The sequence below is a fragment of the Urocitellus parryii genome, chromosome 8 (assembly GCF_045843805.1).
Source record: "Urocitellus parryii isolate mUroPar1 chromosome 8, mUroPar1.hap1, whole genome shotgun sequence".
NCBI classification, from domain to species: domain Eukaryota; kingdom Metazoa; phylum Chordata; class Mammalia; order Rodentia; family Sciuridae; genus Urocitellus; species Urocitellus parryii.
This window is the reverse complement of record NC_135538.1, coordinates 99,390,656-99,408,425: the sequence shown is the minus strand read 5'-3', so window position 1 is coordinate 99,408,425 and position 17,770 is coordinate 99,390,656. Positions and strand designations below refer to the sequence as shown.

The following is a 17,770-nucleotide window of genomic DNA, read 5'->3' as shown; positions in this document are numbered from 1 at the left end:
GGATTAAAGAACTGGAGAAGGAGAGAGGAGAGGAAATCAGAGAGGAAAGATGACTGGTTGACCTTTGCTCCTACAAGGCCACAGGGCCACTGTGGAAATTGATGCTACACATAGGTGCTAGTTAGAGGGACTGGTGGGGTGAGTGGGGAGGAGCCCCTCTTGAACACCTATTTTACTAAGGATTTTACATGAGTCAGAACATGCCCCTGGAGCCAAAAATAAAGGACTGTGTTTACTTTTTTTACATTCCCTATGTATGATTAAGTGATTCATAGTAAAAGCATTTGGTCATGGACTGTTCTGTCTCCCTTCTGTGTTGAAGGAGGTGAGCAGGAGTTGTACCCATATGTGCCCTACAAGCTGCCATTGTCATTTCCTGCAAGTGTTGTGCTGCTATGTGCCTCTGTGCTTTCTGCACTTGCTGCCCTGGGCTTGGAAGCTTTTCCACACCTATTGTCCGCATATCAGACTCAGCTTCATGACTCACCTTAGAGCTGTTGCTAACCCTCCCAGCACTAAAACATGAGGTGACTAGAGAGCTACATGACCCTTTTGTTTTCCCTAACATCCAGTGTACCTCTCTTAAATCCTGTAACACAATACTGTGATTATTTGTTTAAATATGTCTTCTCTACTAAATGGGAGGGTGGGGATTGCATTATATTAATCTCTTTATCTGGGTCTTAGTACCTAGGAGGTTTCCGATCAATATTTCCTGGATAGACAAAAGAATTAATAATAGAATATTGCATATTGAATAACAGCATTGTGTCTCTTTGTCCCCAGACTAAATCTTATTCAGGGTTCCCAGGGCATCCTAATAAGGTGCTTTCCTTCTAACCTATGTTAGAAATATAGAGGGATCAGAGCTCATTGGATTTGTCTAAAGAGGAAGAGAGAGATTTAAAGCAGGCCCCATCCTGCTGCAAAGTTTGCTGGACAGAGTCACAAAAAAAATTTAGAGCAGCTGACATAATTCTCTTTCAGCTTTGATTTAATAGATAGGACAGAGATGTTGCCTTTAAAGAGGAATGTGGGAGGAAGGGAGACTGCTCAGATCCAGCGCAACTTGTTGAAGGAGCCAGTTGTGCCCAATAAGTAGTTAGGAGAAGGGACACATTGCCTATGTGTCCCCTCAGTGTCCCCTCCAAGAGCCTCTCAGGTTCCTGGAAGTTTGAGTGTGTGGAGTCTGACCCCGCTGCCACCCATTCCCGCTGCACCATTAATGATGGAGTATTCTGACAGTTTATGGTCACCTTTAGCAGCTTACCTCCTTTAGCATCTAATTTGAGAGACAATAAAGATTCCTATTTGTTGTTGTTATGAGCTCGTAAGCCCAGGCTGCTCACAAAGCACCCATACATCACCATTGCAATTGCTATAATTGACTTCACTATATTTTTGTCCTATGATAATCTGTAGTTAATTATAGCCCATTAGAATTATACTTTGGTACAGAGCAATGAACAACAGCATTCATTCATTTATGTATTTATTTTATTAAGGACATTTAAAATATACTAAAAATTAAGTTTTGGAAATGTCATTACGTATGTACAGCTTTTTCTTTCTCTTTTTTTATTTTGATATGTATATATATTTAATCATGCTTCATGATATTCTGCTTTGCCTTGCGAAATTATAGAAAAACAGATTGCATATTTCTCTGTGTCATGTGTTTTATATGATTTTTGAAGACTGTAAGTATTCCATCACATGCATGATTAAGTAGAGTTAATTTAGTCTCCAGTCATCATATTTTACTTCAGAAACTACTTACCCTGCGAGCTTCCTGCTAGTACTTCCCTTTGGTGTTGCCAAAATTCTAAGACTTTGGTTAAAATCCCCAGGCTGTCAGGTGATTCTTGGACACTCTCAGAAACATCAGGGCGAAAAACCCAACAAAGCCTGGTCAGACTCCACAAAGTTGGGCCTTTGTACCCAGAGTGGTTTTCAGGATCCTTCTCAGATGCCCTTAGTTCTGGAGGATCCCAGGATGGTGGGAAGGATAATCAGAGAAATTTAATTTAATTGTGAGGAGGCACAAAAGAGGAGAATTTTACCTTACTTTGAACTATCCAGGATGTTCCTTCAGTGGGCCAAATTCTTGCCACTCAGTTTACTTCAGTTTAATTCAATACTTTAAAAAATTGAGTAGTCTACTACTTAGCACATCCTATCAGGGACTCAGAATTACTCCTGCTCATTCTTTTTTCTTAGTGTCTCCCTCTCTTTCAGATGGGGACACATGTTTCTCCATAATTGCTTTTCTGTCCTCATTGTTTTCATCCCTGGTGTATATCTGTTTCTTCTAGTCCATTTCTAGATCATTGTAGCATCCTCCAAGGGTTCTGGAGCAAATGATCATGAACTTCTTGGCCAAGTAGATTCCTGATGTGCTAAACGGTCACATTATTTTTTCAGCACACATTATGTGCTATGTCATATGGGTATGACTGTGAATATCACGTGCATAAATCTAATTCTGTAGGAGCTTACAGTCTAATGGAGGAGCCAAAGAAGTAAAAAGAGAAATATAAAATAATCCATATGTATCACAAGAGAAATCAGCTCAAGATGCTACATCAAGATGCTGAATAGAGGTCTCCCTTGGCCAAACCCAACACTTTTCCATCATCCATAGGGATACAAATATGAACTGAAGAAGACTCCCCGTACATCTGTTCCTGTCCTGTAACTTTACCTCAGTCTCATCTATTTTGAGAGGCCTTACAGATGGCCAGTTCTGGCTCCCCAGCTAACCTTTCCACAGTGAAACCAGACTCAGTAAACATGAGCTGAATTATACTGGTCAATTGTTGGATTGATTTTTTTTTTCTTTCTAAATCATTAAAATCCTGAAACCAAGCCAGAATCAAGCATGAATAATGCAATTGTTACTCTTCTTGTCCAAGATTGCCATTTTCATCTTCCCATTCTATTAAAAGGGACTGAGAGCCAAGATAAGTCTTCCTGAGATGGGCTTCAACTAAAGAGCTATGGACAGAACACTCTGTCCCTGTGGGGGATTCTGACCCTCAGCAGTCCAACAAAGGGCAATCTGTGCCTTTGCTCATTAGCCTAACTGAGATGATAAATGATGGACTGAAATGAGCCACTGGGAGTTGTGCACTTCTATGCAGTTATCAGCACACTAACTGGAGGTGTGACAAAGCCCAGGAATTCAGGCCTCAGTTTTCTCTTCCTGTGCGAGTTTACACAACTCTCCTTCTCTGGTCCTGAATCTGAGAAAGTTTCCTCCAAAAATCTTCTTTTATAACATTGTCCAGATTGAAATGGAATTGAGCAGAGTAAAAAACATTTTATTTCTCCAAACTTTTGGCATCAGTCTGAAGTTCAATTCTTTTCATTTTCCATATGCTCAGGGGTTTCGCACCTCTTTCTCTCTCCGAGGATATAATGAATAAGAATCTTGAGCAAAATGAATGAAATTGACAAGACCTTTAAAGAGGGGGAGTCACAGCCATTCATCATGAGGCTTTTTAGTTACAAATGTCCACTGAAGAATAAGGAAAGGTCTTATTTTCATATCCATATTTTTGCCATTAAAATACTGTGACCCAATTATGCACTGTATTTCCTAAATTTAAGTTTTGTTTAGGAGCCAGTGTGAGAATTAACACACACATTAAATGTTGTTGCAATTTAGGAGTTCACATTATTTTGTTAATAATATAAAAAGTTCCTGATTGGTCATTTTATCATTCATTCCTATAGTTTGGCATCTGAAACTCTTCAGTCACAAACTAGTTACAGCAGAGAGTGGGAGATCAGATGTAAGGCATCATAATTTTAAATGTGTGCAAGTTTACTGAGGGCCCAGGAACAATTTCTCCATCTTCACTTTTGTTTATAGTAGTCAATTGACTTGCTCTCATAATTGTTATTTCTTCACTTTTGTTTATAGTAGTCAATTGACTTGCTCTCATAATTGTTATTTAGAAGTGAAAAGGAAAAAGAGTGAAAAACTGTAGAAGAAAATCAAATTAGCTTTAGGGAGCCCCAACCATTCTATCATTAAATTAGATAAAATAGCCACACTGTACAAGGAAACTATTATTCTTATTTATTTTAAAACTGATTGAACCATAGTTCTTCAGCATCCTGTATGTGAAAGAGGTGAACTTAATATCATAGCTGCTTTCCCCAGTTGGCTGCTGGCAGGGAGTCTCAATAGGAAAACCGGGATGGAGGCTTCTTTCATGATGGAATGTCAAGGAATCAATAGATTTGATTTCAGGATTCAAAAGTATAGATGATCAGGTTTCTCCAAATTCCTCCCAAGTAGTTCCCTTAAATAGTATATATTTTCTTCAAGTAGAAAGTATTGAAACAAAGATCTCATAAATAACAACTTGAATCCAGGAATTGCCTTTTTACCCACACTTATCACCATATCATGTGATAGGCACAATGCTGAGTGCATAACAGGGGTCATTTCATTTAATTTGAGCAGTAACTAGATGCAGTGGGTAGGATGATGCTTACAGCTACAGCTACAAATCCGGAAATGCAAAAAGGTTCAGTTACTCACTGAAAGTTCTAACAGTGGTTCTGGATCTCAAACTCAGGCTGAGCTTACTTCCAAGCTCACACTTTTAACCAGTATCCAAAGTGCTCTCCTTTTCTTTGCCGTGGTAGTCTTTCCATAAGATATAAAAAGGAGTAGTTTTGATTTGCATTTCTCTAATTACTAGAGATGATGAACATTTTTTTCATATATTTGTTGATCAATTCTATTTCTTTTTTTTTTTTTAAGAGAGAGTGAGAGAGGAGAGAGAGAGAGAGAAAGAATTTTTAATATTTATTTTTTTTTTTAGTTCTCGGCGGACACAACATCTTTGTTGGTATGTGGTGCTGAAGATCGAACCCGGGCCGCACGCATGCCAGGCGAGCACGCCACCGCCTGAGCCACATCCCCAGCCCGATCAATTCTATTTCTTCTGAGAAATATCTGTTCAGTTCCTTAGCCCATTTATTGATTGGGTTATCTTTTCTTTGTTTCTTCTTTTTTTTTTTTTTTGGTGTTAAATTTTTTGAGTTCTTTATATATCCTGGAGAATAGAGCTCTCTCTATCTGATGTGCATGTAGTAAAGATATTCTGCCACTCTGTGGGCACTCTCTTCACGTTCTTGATTCTTTCCTTTGCAGAGAAGGAGCTTTTTAGTTTGAATCCATCCCATGTATTGATTCTTGATTTTATTTCTTGCACTTTAGGAATGTGGTTAAGGAAGTCAGAATGTAATCCAATATGATGAAGATCTAAGAAACTGAACAGACACTTCTCAGAAGAAGATATACATTCGATTGACAAATATATGAAAAAATGTTCAACTTCTCTAGTAATTGGATCATGCAAATCAAAACTACTCTAAGATTTCATCTCACTCCAGTTAGAATGGCAATTATCAAGAATACAAGCAATAATAAGTGTTGGAGAGGGTGTGGAGAAAAATGTACACTCACACATTGCTGGTGGCACCGTAAATTGGTGCAAACCCTATGGAAAGCAGTATGGAAATTCCTTAGGAAATTTGGAATGGAACCATCATTTGACCCAACTATCCCACTCCTCAGTCTATACCCAAAGGACTTAAAAGCAGCATACTATAGTGATACAGCCACATCAATGTTCATAGCAGTTCAATTCACAATAGCTAAACTGTGGAACCAACCTAGATGCCCTTCAACAGATAAATGGATAAAGAAACTGTGGTACATATATACAATGAAATATTACTCATCGTTAAAAGAGAATAAAATTATGGCATTTGCAGGTAATGGATGGAATTGGAGAATATCATGGTAAGCAAAGAAAACCAATCCCAAAAAAACAAAGGTCGAATGTTCTCTGATAAGTGGATGCTGATCATAACAGGGGAGGGGTATGGGGAGAATGGAGGAACTTTGATTGGGCAAAGGGGAGGGAGAGAAGGAGAGGGGGCATGGGAGCAGGAACGATGGTGGAATGTATGACTGCACATGTGGTGTGACTCTACATTGTTTACAACCAGAGAAATGAAAATGTGTACTCTATTTGTGTATAATGAAACAAAATGCATTTTGCTACTCTCATGTATAACTAATTAGAACAAATAAAAAAGATGTAAAAAGGAAAACAATAATAACTAGAGCTTTTAAATAATTCTATATATTGTATAAGTTTCCACGAATAGGTCTTATTATAGGTCTTCATTTAGGATGGACCAGTAGAAACCAATATAGACCAGGATATTCCAGGCAAATGGTTTTATCTCAGCCACCCTTCCAATTCTTCATGTTTCCATCCCTTTGTACTTCACATGAATGTATGAAATTTAGTAACAAGATGCCATCACATGCATTTGAAGCTCCTTGGAAAGGGATGCCATGTAAACACAAAGTAAAAGTATTATAAAAAACAGTGTCAGTCTAGTATGTATACAACAAAAAATAGACCAAATTATTTTGTTAGAGATAGGGACAAAATAACTCTTTAATTTTGTGTATCTTTTTAAAAATCATTTTGCATGTTGCCCATGTCTGTGGCTTTCAAGGGCAATCTGAAAGGGAAGAGGTGACTGGTCAGCCTTCTTATTGAGAACATACTGCAATATCCAAGATTTTTTTTTTGCCTGTTTCCAGATTTTCTTTTAGAAAAATCCCAGGTCAAATTTTATTTCACAATTGGAAAGTTACATGGAGAGAGGTTTGGCAGTGCATTTCCTTCCATAGACCAAAGAGCATCCTGATTTTTAATGCAGGATTAATAGGCTTTAATTATTATTCAAAAATAGAAATAATAATAAATTATTATTCAAAAATCACTCTAGAACTCTTTTTTCCAGAATTACCAAAATATTACTTTCCGCCTAAAGTGAAGTAGGCTATCACCTTACAGTGGAAAATGGAAGGGGCTTGCATGGAAATCAAGTAGGGTTTTTTTTGGTTTTGGTACTAAAGATGGAACTGAGTCACATCACCAATCCTTTTTTTTTCTTTTGAGACTGGTTCTCACTAGGTTGCTTATGGACTCTAAATTATGGACGCTAAATTTCTGAGGCTGTCCTGGAACTTGTGATCCTCCCGTCTCAGCTTCCCGAGTCACTGAGATTAGGAAACCAAGTAATTTTAACAGGCATAAAGTGCCTACTTTTTTTTTTTTTATCCCTGCCCCCCCACCCCCACCCAGGGTCTCCCACACTGAGCTATATCCCTAACCCTTTCCATTTTTTTTTTTTTAATTTTGAGACAGGATCTTACTATGCTGCCCAGGTTGGCCTCAAACTTGCAATCCTTCTGCCTCAGTAGTTGGGATTTCAGGTGTTTGACACCAAGCTCTAGGAGAAATTACAATTCTTAATTTAGTGGCTCCAGATAGCTTCATTTGGTAAACAGAACTTTCTCTCACATAGATACCAATGCCTGACATCCATTACACTTTACATGTAGGCTTACACCTGCCTTTTGATAAAAGGTGAAAAAGAACAGTTGAAAAGGGATTAGAGGATTTGTTAGTCTCCTAGTAAAACTTCATACTCCAGATAGAAAAATCTGGAGGGAAAAAAAAAAAAAAAACATGCAAGAACATCAACAATGCGTTTCACAGCTCCTCTGTTCTTACTGGATAGATCATTGTAGTTGGATTGAGACTGTGAATAGGACTTCTGATTTCCTGGCCTGTAATTTTGTTTCTTGAGAGGCTCAGAGTGGCAGAGGAGGGATTTTTCACCTTCTCTTCATCAACTCTGTTGTACAATTGTAATCTTGACTTAAAAACAAATGAATGCCAACTAAGGTTAAAGGCCCATATTTTTGAGGATATGGAAGAAGTTCCCTGACAATTTTCCTGATTCTGACTGTGCTTCAAACCTGCCAAGTAACTGCTCGGTCTAAAATGTCTTCATTTATGGAACTGAAATAGTCCTGTTAGATAATCTGCTTTCTTTGTTTCATGATGTTTTGCTGAGGATAAATCAAATAATGACTTTAAAAATGTTTTGAACAGGAAAAACATTATAAAAAGTGTGAAATGTAGTTAGACGTGTCACTAAAACAAGGTAGTATAAGGGAAAAGTTCTAGGAATCAAGGGACCAAAATTAGGCCTGTCACAGAATAGTGAGATGAGGTGGGTGAAACCCCTATAGTAACATTAATACAGCCCATCTCCGCAGGATTGGATCCGTTTCTTTTCTTTAAAAAATACAGACTGCTCTGTAACAGCAAAACCAATTCGATTGGTTAACTGATGGTCCTTCTACTTAGGTGTATTTTTCTCATGGGAAAATAGAGCATTGTGGGTGAGGGGCAAGTCGGGTCACTGGTGCCAGGACCTAATGGAGTACTCTATATGGAAGATGGGTTGGTAGAAGTGGGTTTCTTGGCCTGATGGTGTAAGATGTGGGTTTGTGTGATGAGCTTTGCACGCGTGTTTGCAAAGGCCTTCGTGATGTGTTACAGCATGATTTATTTCATGGGCATGACCCTCAATGCTCACAACAGGGCGGTGAAAGAATGAAGGCCAGGATTTAAATCAGTCTTGAAATGGCAGCTTAAGTTTGTTGTTTTCCCTCCCGAGAGATTTGGGAAACAGCCCCCTGGGATGGGTTCTTAAGTGCGGTTGGCTGGTCCTATCCTCAACCCACGGATTGTTGTTGTTGTTGTTGGCTTTTTTTTTTTTTTTTTTTTTTTTCTTTGCAAAGGTGGTTACAAGAGTCTGAGCCCCCAGTGGAAGGAAGCAGCGTCAGTCAACTTCCTTGGCAGCAGTGGCGGCTGCAGTCGGGTGTACACTGGGGCTGCGCTGGGCTGCGCTGGGCTGCGCATCCCGCCCCGGGGCCGAGAAGGGGCGGAGCCAGCGCTCGCAGATCTCCTCCTCCCTGCCGCTCCCCCGTGCTGAGTCCGCGGCAGTCAGTTGCCTGCAGGAGGCTGGTAACCGGGAGCTGAGCTGGGAGTGCAGGCTGGACCCGGCCGGGCTGCGCGCACCCGCTCGGCCGCCGCCCCTGCTGGTGAGTCCCGCCGCGGAAGGCGAAGAGCCGGCAGGGCTGGGGATCAGGACGGGGATGCTGAAGAGCCTCGGGCCCGAGTTCAGGAGGCGGGGACGGCAGGATCGCGCCATTGGGGAGTTACAGGACTAGAGGCTGAAGGGGGCTCCAGAACCGCAATGTTGCGGAACCCGAACCCGGGGCTAGGGTTAGGACGCCGGTGTTGGAGAGTTTCAGTAACCGAACCTAGAAGGCAGAATACCGGGCAAGACTGTGGTGTTGGGGAGCCCAGAGCTCGGAAAGGCTGGGGTGGGGGGGTTGTCTGTGATATTTGGGAGCTACGGAGCCGGAGTCCTGAGAACTGGGGATGGGGTAGATGTCAGGATCGCGACACGCGGAAGATTGGGAGGGCGGAACGAGGGGCGCCCTGCCGGCATTCTTGGGGCGCCCTCCGCAGGACTGAGGGGAACTGAACCCGAGAGGGGAGTGCCCGGCGAAGAAGAACGGGGGTGGGAGGGGGGACTCGAGGGAGGGAGCCCTGGAAAGAGTCGGGTTGGGCGGTGCGTGTAGCTTCTTGCTGGAAATATGGGGGTTCTTCTCCGAGAAGATGGAAGTGATGGGTGCAAGGATCGGAGCTGTGTTGAGAATTGGGGGCGGCTGGTTTATGGGCGGGGTGGTGGATGGGGTTGGAGGGTGGAGAATGCCGCGGCTGGGTGTCGGAAGTGGCTAGTGGGGCTGGGACACAGGGAACCTGTCAGCCATGAGAAATCTGTCCTCTCCTGGAACCAGGTCGTTGACACCTCGAGAGGGCATCTGCTGGAGAGAGGAAGAATACAGCAATTTGTATACGGGGTAAAAGCGGGAGTTCATAATCCACTTGAATCAAACCGTGTAATATGATGTATTAAGAACTATGTAATGTTATGAACGACCAATAAAAAAAAAAAAAAAGAATGGGTAACTCCAGAGAGAGAAGAGTAGGGACCCAACGCTCTCAGACCTCTGGGAGTATTAGGAACCTACTGGGAGTTACCTGTGGGCGCCCTGGTGTGAGGACCTGGAGGCGGCCAGAGCATCACAGCTTGCTGTGTAGCTGCGTGCGCCCCTGGTACTGATGGACAGAAGGAAGGCCAAGGAGTCCTGCTGTCTGGATTGGGCTGTTTATCTTGCTCTAAATTGCACCCTATATTTCTGACCTGGCTTAAAAATTATTTATTCCAAGGACCCGATCAGAAGAGTCTGTGCTAGAAATAATAGTTACGGAGTGAGATTTCAAATAAACAGATAATATCTATAGTATGTGTACGTTAGGCGTAACTCATATAATAAAGGTGTGTGTAATTTTTAGATACACACACTACTTGCTCCTCTGGTTCCTCAGAGGCTGTTTTGGAGTAAAAACTGGAGGAGACCGACAACACACACACACACACACACACACACACACACACACACACACCAGCCCACAAATGCACTACATTCCACAGCCCAGTAAACACGAGGTATTGTAGTTTGGGATTGTTTGTATCAGTGAAGCTTCTCTTTACTGCAGTTAATAGGAAGTTGCCTGTATGGAAGGCCGACCGCCCTTGACTGCCCTGTTAAGATCAGCCACAGCCTGTACCCATCCCTGAACTGCTATACCCTCGGCCAAGTCTACTGAAACGGAGCCAGACTGCTTGGCCTTAGCACTTAATGGGATGGGGTAACCAAGTGTGTATATAAAAACGATCAGATGGCAGAGCTTGATCTGATAGTTTATTTTTTTATTTTCTGTTGTCTTGGGTGCACAACTCCCTTCAATTATTTAAATAATGTTTGACTACCTTTTATTAATATATCGCATATTGCTAATTGTGTATTGTAATTAGTTTATTTGCTCTAACAGCTACTCAGGAAGACCCAGGGTCTGTGAATCCTATTAAGTGGATTTTTTCATTGCAAGATACCTAGGTTTGGAACAGAGAAAAGGTGTTCCCTCCTTTCTTCCTTCTGTGCTAAGTGTATAGGTCCATCTTCTGACACACACTGAGATTGATGAACTTTCTAGGAGGAGTGTTTTGGCCACTAGCATTTGTTGCTGGTTCTGATCTCCCCAGCTTCTTTATAAAAAGGAAATCTCCTCAGTAATTATGCAAGTTAAAGGGAAAGGGAAGTATTCATTTTGCAAGTATCATTTTAAGACAAGTTTTGTTTCATTAAGGAGGTATATGTGTTATTAAGTGGTCAGAATCTTGCACCAAAAATCTGCATTATCATTGCAGCAGCATATTTATTCACTTGGGCATAAAGCTAGCTGATGCTTCCAATTCTTTATCCAAATGTTAAAATAAATATGCCAGTATTTATACATTCAGATGAGTATTTCTCCCTTTCAGATGTCTCCTCTTGGCAAACCACGTACTAATCTTAGTGATGCTGTCATTGCTGGGAATAATTTTGGAGCTCCTGCTTTGTAGTTGCCTTCTGAGTTTGCAGCACATTTACCAAATTGCCTCAGTGATGGTCAACCTTCTTCAGTTGGGAAGGAGCCAAACACCTAGTGGGGCCAACTTGGGCTTCTGGAGTAGAGAATTGAGGTTATAATATAAAGTGTGCCCATTAAAATAATGAAAATTCTCACGAAGGGCTGGTAATTCTAAAAGGTATATGTTTTCAGAATGGGAAAAATAATTACTCCAAAGTACAATCCTCACTTGGGTATTTATGCTCTAGTATGTGTGAGAATAAAACCTGGTTGTATCAGTTTATTGTTATACTTTATGGCATGTTGGGCTAGAGGAAATAAACCTTTCTTTTCCTCTTCTTGATATTCTTTACTAGGCAGTTTCCATTACTGCATATTTTCAGAAAGCAAAACAAATAAGAGACTTGTTTTCTCACACACAAAAAAGATACTCAGAAAGCCACTTATTCCAAGTAATGCCTTGTGATTGAGTCTTCATATGAAAGAATTTTACAGAAGCAAGTGGAAGAGAATGATTTCTGAAAATTCCTTTCAACTTTAGGATTCTAGGCCATGCAACATGAGAAATTAACTGAACATGCAGCTTTTCTTCTATTTCCATAAATTCTACCCCCCCCTTTTTTAGATTATATGTCATAAGTTTTCAGGCAGTCATGGCTCAAATCTGATCTAGCTGTGGTCTTGAACAAGTTGTTTCACTTCTTTCAACCTCAGTTTTCTTATCTTAAAAAGAAGTTACTAATAGTTATGTGTCTCATGGGGTTGTGATAAAGATTAAATAAGATTTATACATGTAGAATACCTAGCTTGGTGCCTGACATATAATGAATGCATAGAGGGTCTATTTTTATTATTAAAATTATTTATTGGTAGCTTTATATAAACATTTCTTTGAATTCATGTGAAAACTTACAATTTTTCAAGTAACGATTTTCCTTTTATCTGAGTTGTAACAACTGAATATGTACATGATAATATTTTGTTTATATCCTCTTATCATTTTAGGAGTGTTTAAAGGGCAACCTTAAAAACAACCAGTTAGTAACTTTATTTTGAATCCTGATGTTTTAAAAATGAATATACCAGTTAGGTCTGTGCATTACAGTTTGGTATGGTAGTTAAAATCTGAAGGAAAAAGGAGTTTTAAAGCCTCTACTATAATTTTTTCCCTGATCCAATGAAAATATTTTTCTAATGAAATAGTTATCATTCTCTTGCCATATATTGAAAAGGATGATTCCAGTAAACATCCCTTTAGTTAAAACATGAGTTTGCTAGGCTTTGTTTTTTTAAAGGACATGGAAGAATGGCTTGTCACTAAATTCTCAGCTCTTTTGTAAATCTTGGTGTGAATTTTTTCAAATTTATGTATTTTACTTAATATATAGATATGTTAGCAAGATGAAAAACAATTTTATGCTAATTTTAATCAGATGTTAAGGGATTGCTATGAAACAGGTTGTGTTTCATGAAATATTCAACCTTTTATGAGAGTTCCCTGGGTTTTAGCAAGTGCTAGAGTTGGAGAGAGACACAAGACACAGGCTTTGACCTCCAGAAGTTCACATAATGTGCTCTCTCATGACTGTACATTGTTGGCCAAAGGTTTTTCTCCTAATGGCTTATAGGGCTAAGCATTACTATGGATTTCACTGTAAGTTCTTTTCTTTCAATTTCCTGGAGAAGTCTAAACAGGTAGATCTCTCAAGAGTGTTCATATTTTTAAAAAATATTTATTTTTTATTTGTACACAACACCTTTATTTTGTTTGTTTATTTTTATGTGGTGCTGAGGATCAAACCCAGGACCTCACACGTGCTAGATGAATGCTCTACCACTGAGCCACAACCCCAGCCCTGAGAGTGTTAATATTTTTGAGGTTGATTAACTCTTTTAGGATGAGATCTCTGTGTATCTAGATGCTATGAAAAGAAGTGATATCTATGAAAGTACTTACTGAATTGTAACTCTAGCAATATTTTCCTGGAGGGTTGTGTGTGGTTCTTGCTTTCTCTTCTTAATGATGACTTATGTACTTGTCAAGTATGGAACATAATATACAGGGTGGTTTATCCCACCACAGTGGTTCTTCATGAAGAGAGACGTTGATCTTTCCCACCCCCTGGAGATTTCTAGTAATGTCTGGAGACATTTTTTATTGTTGTAACTGGAGTAGGGAGGGATGTTATTGTCATCTAATGGGTGGAGGCCAGATATGCTACTAGGCGTCCTAGAAAGCACAGGACAACCCCTAACAATAAAGAACACTCTGGTCAGTGGTGTAGAGAAACCCTGGCCTAGAACCTGGGATTTGGGGTGAGGATTAACCTGTGCTAGCACCCAGGTATTGACTCTACTATCTAGATGAATTATTCAACCTGAACATCTATAACATGCACATCTGCAGAGATATTGTGAAATTAAATGATAGTGTTTATGAAGTGCTGAACACATTGGAGGTCCTTATTAAATGGTTACTCTTAGTATTATGACTGGTTTGTAGATCTGGGTTAAGACCTAGGGACTATGCTTCAAACAGACATAGCTTTGGTTTTTTTTTTTTTTTTTTAACCCATTATGTACAGAAAGAAGCCAAGTTTCTTGATCTATCCTTGGGTCCAAAGGTAGGGCAGAGGAATATACTTCTTGTTCCTTCTGCATTCTGGCCCAGGTTCTACCAACAGCTAGATAAGGTCTGCAGGTCACCCCAACCAAATGAACAGGACAGTTCTTCAGACTTGTCTTGTGTAGAGGAAAGATGAGCCGAGGATGAAGTTTTTTCTGTTTTCATCTGGGCTACACCTGGAAGAAGGAGACAGCCAGGCTATGGCGCTCCTTCTCACTGAGTTTATCTCCCAGACTACAGAAGGCTCTTCTCAGATCCCTGTCTACTCTTGGTGTGAGCTTCCTCTGCTGTGTGAGCAGGCAAGGAGGACTGGCAGTTTCTCTCGGTTTTTCTTTAGCTCTTTGTATTGAGCACAGAATTCTTGCAGGGGATCTCCTTACTTTTAACAAAATATTCCAATCCACGTTTGTTTTTGTTTTGCATGGCATTATCCTGCCATCTGAGAGGGGAAAGCCCAGATTCCACTTTAATCTCCATTTCTTTCTGTTTTTCCTCACCACCCTGGAGCCATATGAGTGAGTAATCAATTCACAGTAACATGCTGATCTTCAGGACAGAGATGGGGGTGGAGGTGAGGCAAACTCCAGGCCACAGAGTGTTTAGCAGACAGAGACTAAATAACAGTGGTTATTTGGCCGTGAGCTAGAAACCATTAGAGCTGTATAATAGGATAACCTGGGGCTGCCCCAACTCCACCTCAAACCACTGATGCAGTCTCAGTGGGTAGGGCCTGGGCATCAGATTTTTTAAATGCTTCTCAGATGATTCTGATGCCTGTTGAAAGTTGAAGGACAAAAACCACTGCCTTCTGAAATTAAGGACCAGCATTTAAAAAGGAGAGAAAAGAGAATAGAATTTAAAATATCAAAATAAAGCATTGTTTTGTTAAGCTTTTGCTTTAGTGATGGGTGTATGCTGGCTTGCTTTTGATGAGGTATAGTGTAAAGAAGTTTAAAAAAACCCATTGTTTTAGAGTTTTAGCAGTGTTTAATTAATATTGATAAATTTACCGTGTTCAGTACATCTGTGTGTTTATCTGCAGGATAGTTTTCAAAGTGTTTTCATATATCTTGTCAATTATATCTTTGCTACCATCCTATGAGACATCCAAGAGCAGATACCATCATATTGATTTTTATTTTTATCTTTTGCAGATGATGAATTTACAACTTGAAGTTGAAGAGGGTAAGAAATTTGTCAAAGTCATAAGAGAAAATGGCAAAAACAGGGGCTGGGGTTGTGGCCCAGTGGTAGAGTGCTTGCCTAGCATGCATGAGGCACTGGGTTCGATTCTTAGCTCCGCATATAAATAAATAAAATAAAGGTCCATTGGCAACTATAAAAATTATTTTAAAAATTATTAAAAAGAAAATGGAAAAAACAGGAACTTGAACCCAGGGCTTCTGATGACTGCTACAGGGCTCTGTCCATCATATCTTTCCGCCTCTTCTGACTTAGCAGACTCTATGAGAGAGAATGGAGCTACAAGTAGAATGAGTCTGGCTTCAGCATTACAAGATAATTACTGTTAACTGAGCATTTATCAGTGTCAGGAAATGTATTTATATTACTTTATTTAATTCTCAGAACAACCCTGTGAAATACATATATTATTAGTCCCATCTCACAGATGAGGAAACTGATATGCAGAGAGTTGTGACTTACCCAAAGAGTAGAGTAGACTTTACTCAAATAAAATTCTCAATTGCTTTAGTACTAGCATGTTGGCATTTCTCTAGATTTAAGATTCCTGGTCTTATCAGACATGATGGTATACACTTGTCCCAGGAAGGTTGAGGCAGGAGGATTGCGAATTTAAGACCTGCCTCAGCAACTTAGTGAGGCCCTAAACAACTTGATGAGACCCTGTCTCACTATTATTAAATAATAATAATAATAATAATAATAATAAATGGGCTTGGGAGGTAGCTCTGGGGTAAAGTACCTGGGGGTTCAATCTCTAGTACAATAAAACAAAAGACTCCTTGTTTCTTTTTTTAAAAAAAAATATTTATTTTTTGTAGTCGTAGTTGGACACAATAACTTTATTTTATTTATTTATATTTGGTGCTGAGGATTGAACCCAGGGACTTGAACATGCGAGGTGAGCACTCTACCGCTGAGCCATATCCTCAGCCCCAAGACTTTTTGGTTCTTAAGGAGGAAGAAAATGGCCCTACTACCTGAAGCTTTCATTCAGCTTTCCTTGTGTGTCTGGAGTCTTCTACCCTCCAGTGATTGAGAGAGAAAACCCCTCTGTTACTCAGACCTATTTTGTGGCACTTGTCCATGCTGTTTGTGATACCTAATGCTGTGAATCATTGAAATTCATGCTGTGACTTGGGTAGACTTAGCTGAAGAGAAACCTGAACACTAACCCTTGTGGAGTGATATCTTGGTAGACTTACCAGTGGTCTCGGAACCAGAGGATACCTTTTCATTCATTTATTTATCAAATACTGAAGCCAGCAGGTACAAGGGTCTGTGCTGAACATGGGGAAGAAATGATAAGCAAAAGTATAATCCCTGCTGTATGGAGGTTACAGTTTGGAGGTGGGTTTTAAAGATAATACTTTGCTACAAAAAATGGGCGCAGAAAGTAATTATCATGACTTTTTAATGCTTGTATGCAGGACTAACACCACCAGGGCAAAGCAAATCTCAAGCCCTTTGTAAGTTGGAGGGCATCAGTTAATTACCTGCTCAGAAGCTTATAGTGGATGAGTTAGACTTCATGTGATTTCATGTAAATTTAAAAAATATCCCTTCCTCAAAGGTGGGGAGTCTTCTTGCTGCATTAGGTCAACTGAGTTAGATGATCAGGTTGAACTGAGCCATGGTTGAAGGGAGATTTTCTTCTCGGCAGGTCTGAGAAAGTACCATAAGCTTCAATAGTCTATTCTTAGACTATTCTTAGACTATCCCTACTTTCCTGTGTGTGGAGAATTCAATACCACATCAGAGCAGTATTTGTGGAATGAACAAATTAATAATAATTATGATGAATTTTAATGTATAATAAAGGTAATGGATGACATCAAGATTTTAAGAAGAGTATATAAGGTTTACTTCCCTTTGTAGAGAACCCAAAGACCATTAAAGTCTTTGCTAAGGGATTTCCAGCTTTATTATTTATACTTCTCCCATCCACTGACATGCTTAGCAATATATAGAGAGTGACATTCAACAAGCATTCCATAATAAAAACAATAGTCTTGCTGGACTTGAATTGGATCATACTTTTCTCTTTATTTTTTTACTTCTTATAGTTTTCTTTCAGTTTAAAAGATAATGTCACAAGACATTTACAGGACATTTATATGTCTTATGCTATGTGATTCATACATAGGATAGGATATATGTACGGATGGTTATAACATAGTTATCCATATATCACAGCTCTATGGAGAAGACAATGCACCTGCATCAAAATTTTGTCACATGAAATAGAAGGAAAATATTGAACTGTTTCTAATTATGTGGCGATCCATCTCATGACCTGGAGAACCTTGGGGTCTAAATACTAATCAAATTCCAAAAGTGATAATAATATAACCATACATAAAGACTCCCAGAGACGTAGAACAATTACTATGTTTTGAGCAATTACTATGTTCCAGTTATTATACAATGTACTTTACTTGCTTTATCTTTAATCCCTGCAAAGACCTTGGGAGGGTTTGCAAATGAGAAA

The 17,770-nt window shown here is 39.7% G+C and overlaps 1 protein-coding gene across 2 annotated transcripts in view; it reads left to right on the top strand.

The window, feature by feature from the left end:
* The first annotated feature begins 8,914 nt into the window (after positions 1-8,914).
* The window catches only part of Paqr8 (progestin and adipoQ receptor family member 8), a 43,842-nt gene continuing 34,986 nt past the window's right edge, over positions 8,915-17,770 (top strand). For both annotated transcript variants that reach the window (XM_026400883.2, XM_026400885.2), the window contains exons 1-2: positions 8,915-9,007; positions 15,231-15,261. The gene's annotated coding sequence lies outside the window, so the exon portion shown is untranslated. The remainder of the gene's footprint in view (positions 9,008-15,230; positions 15,262-17,770) is intronic.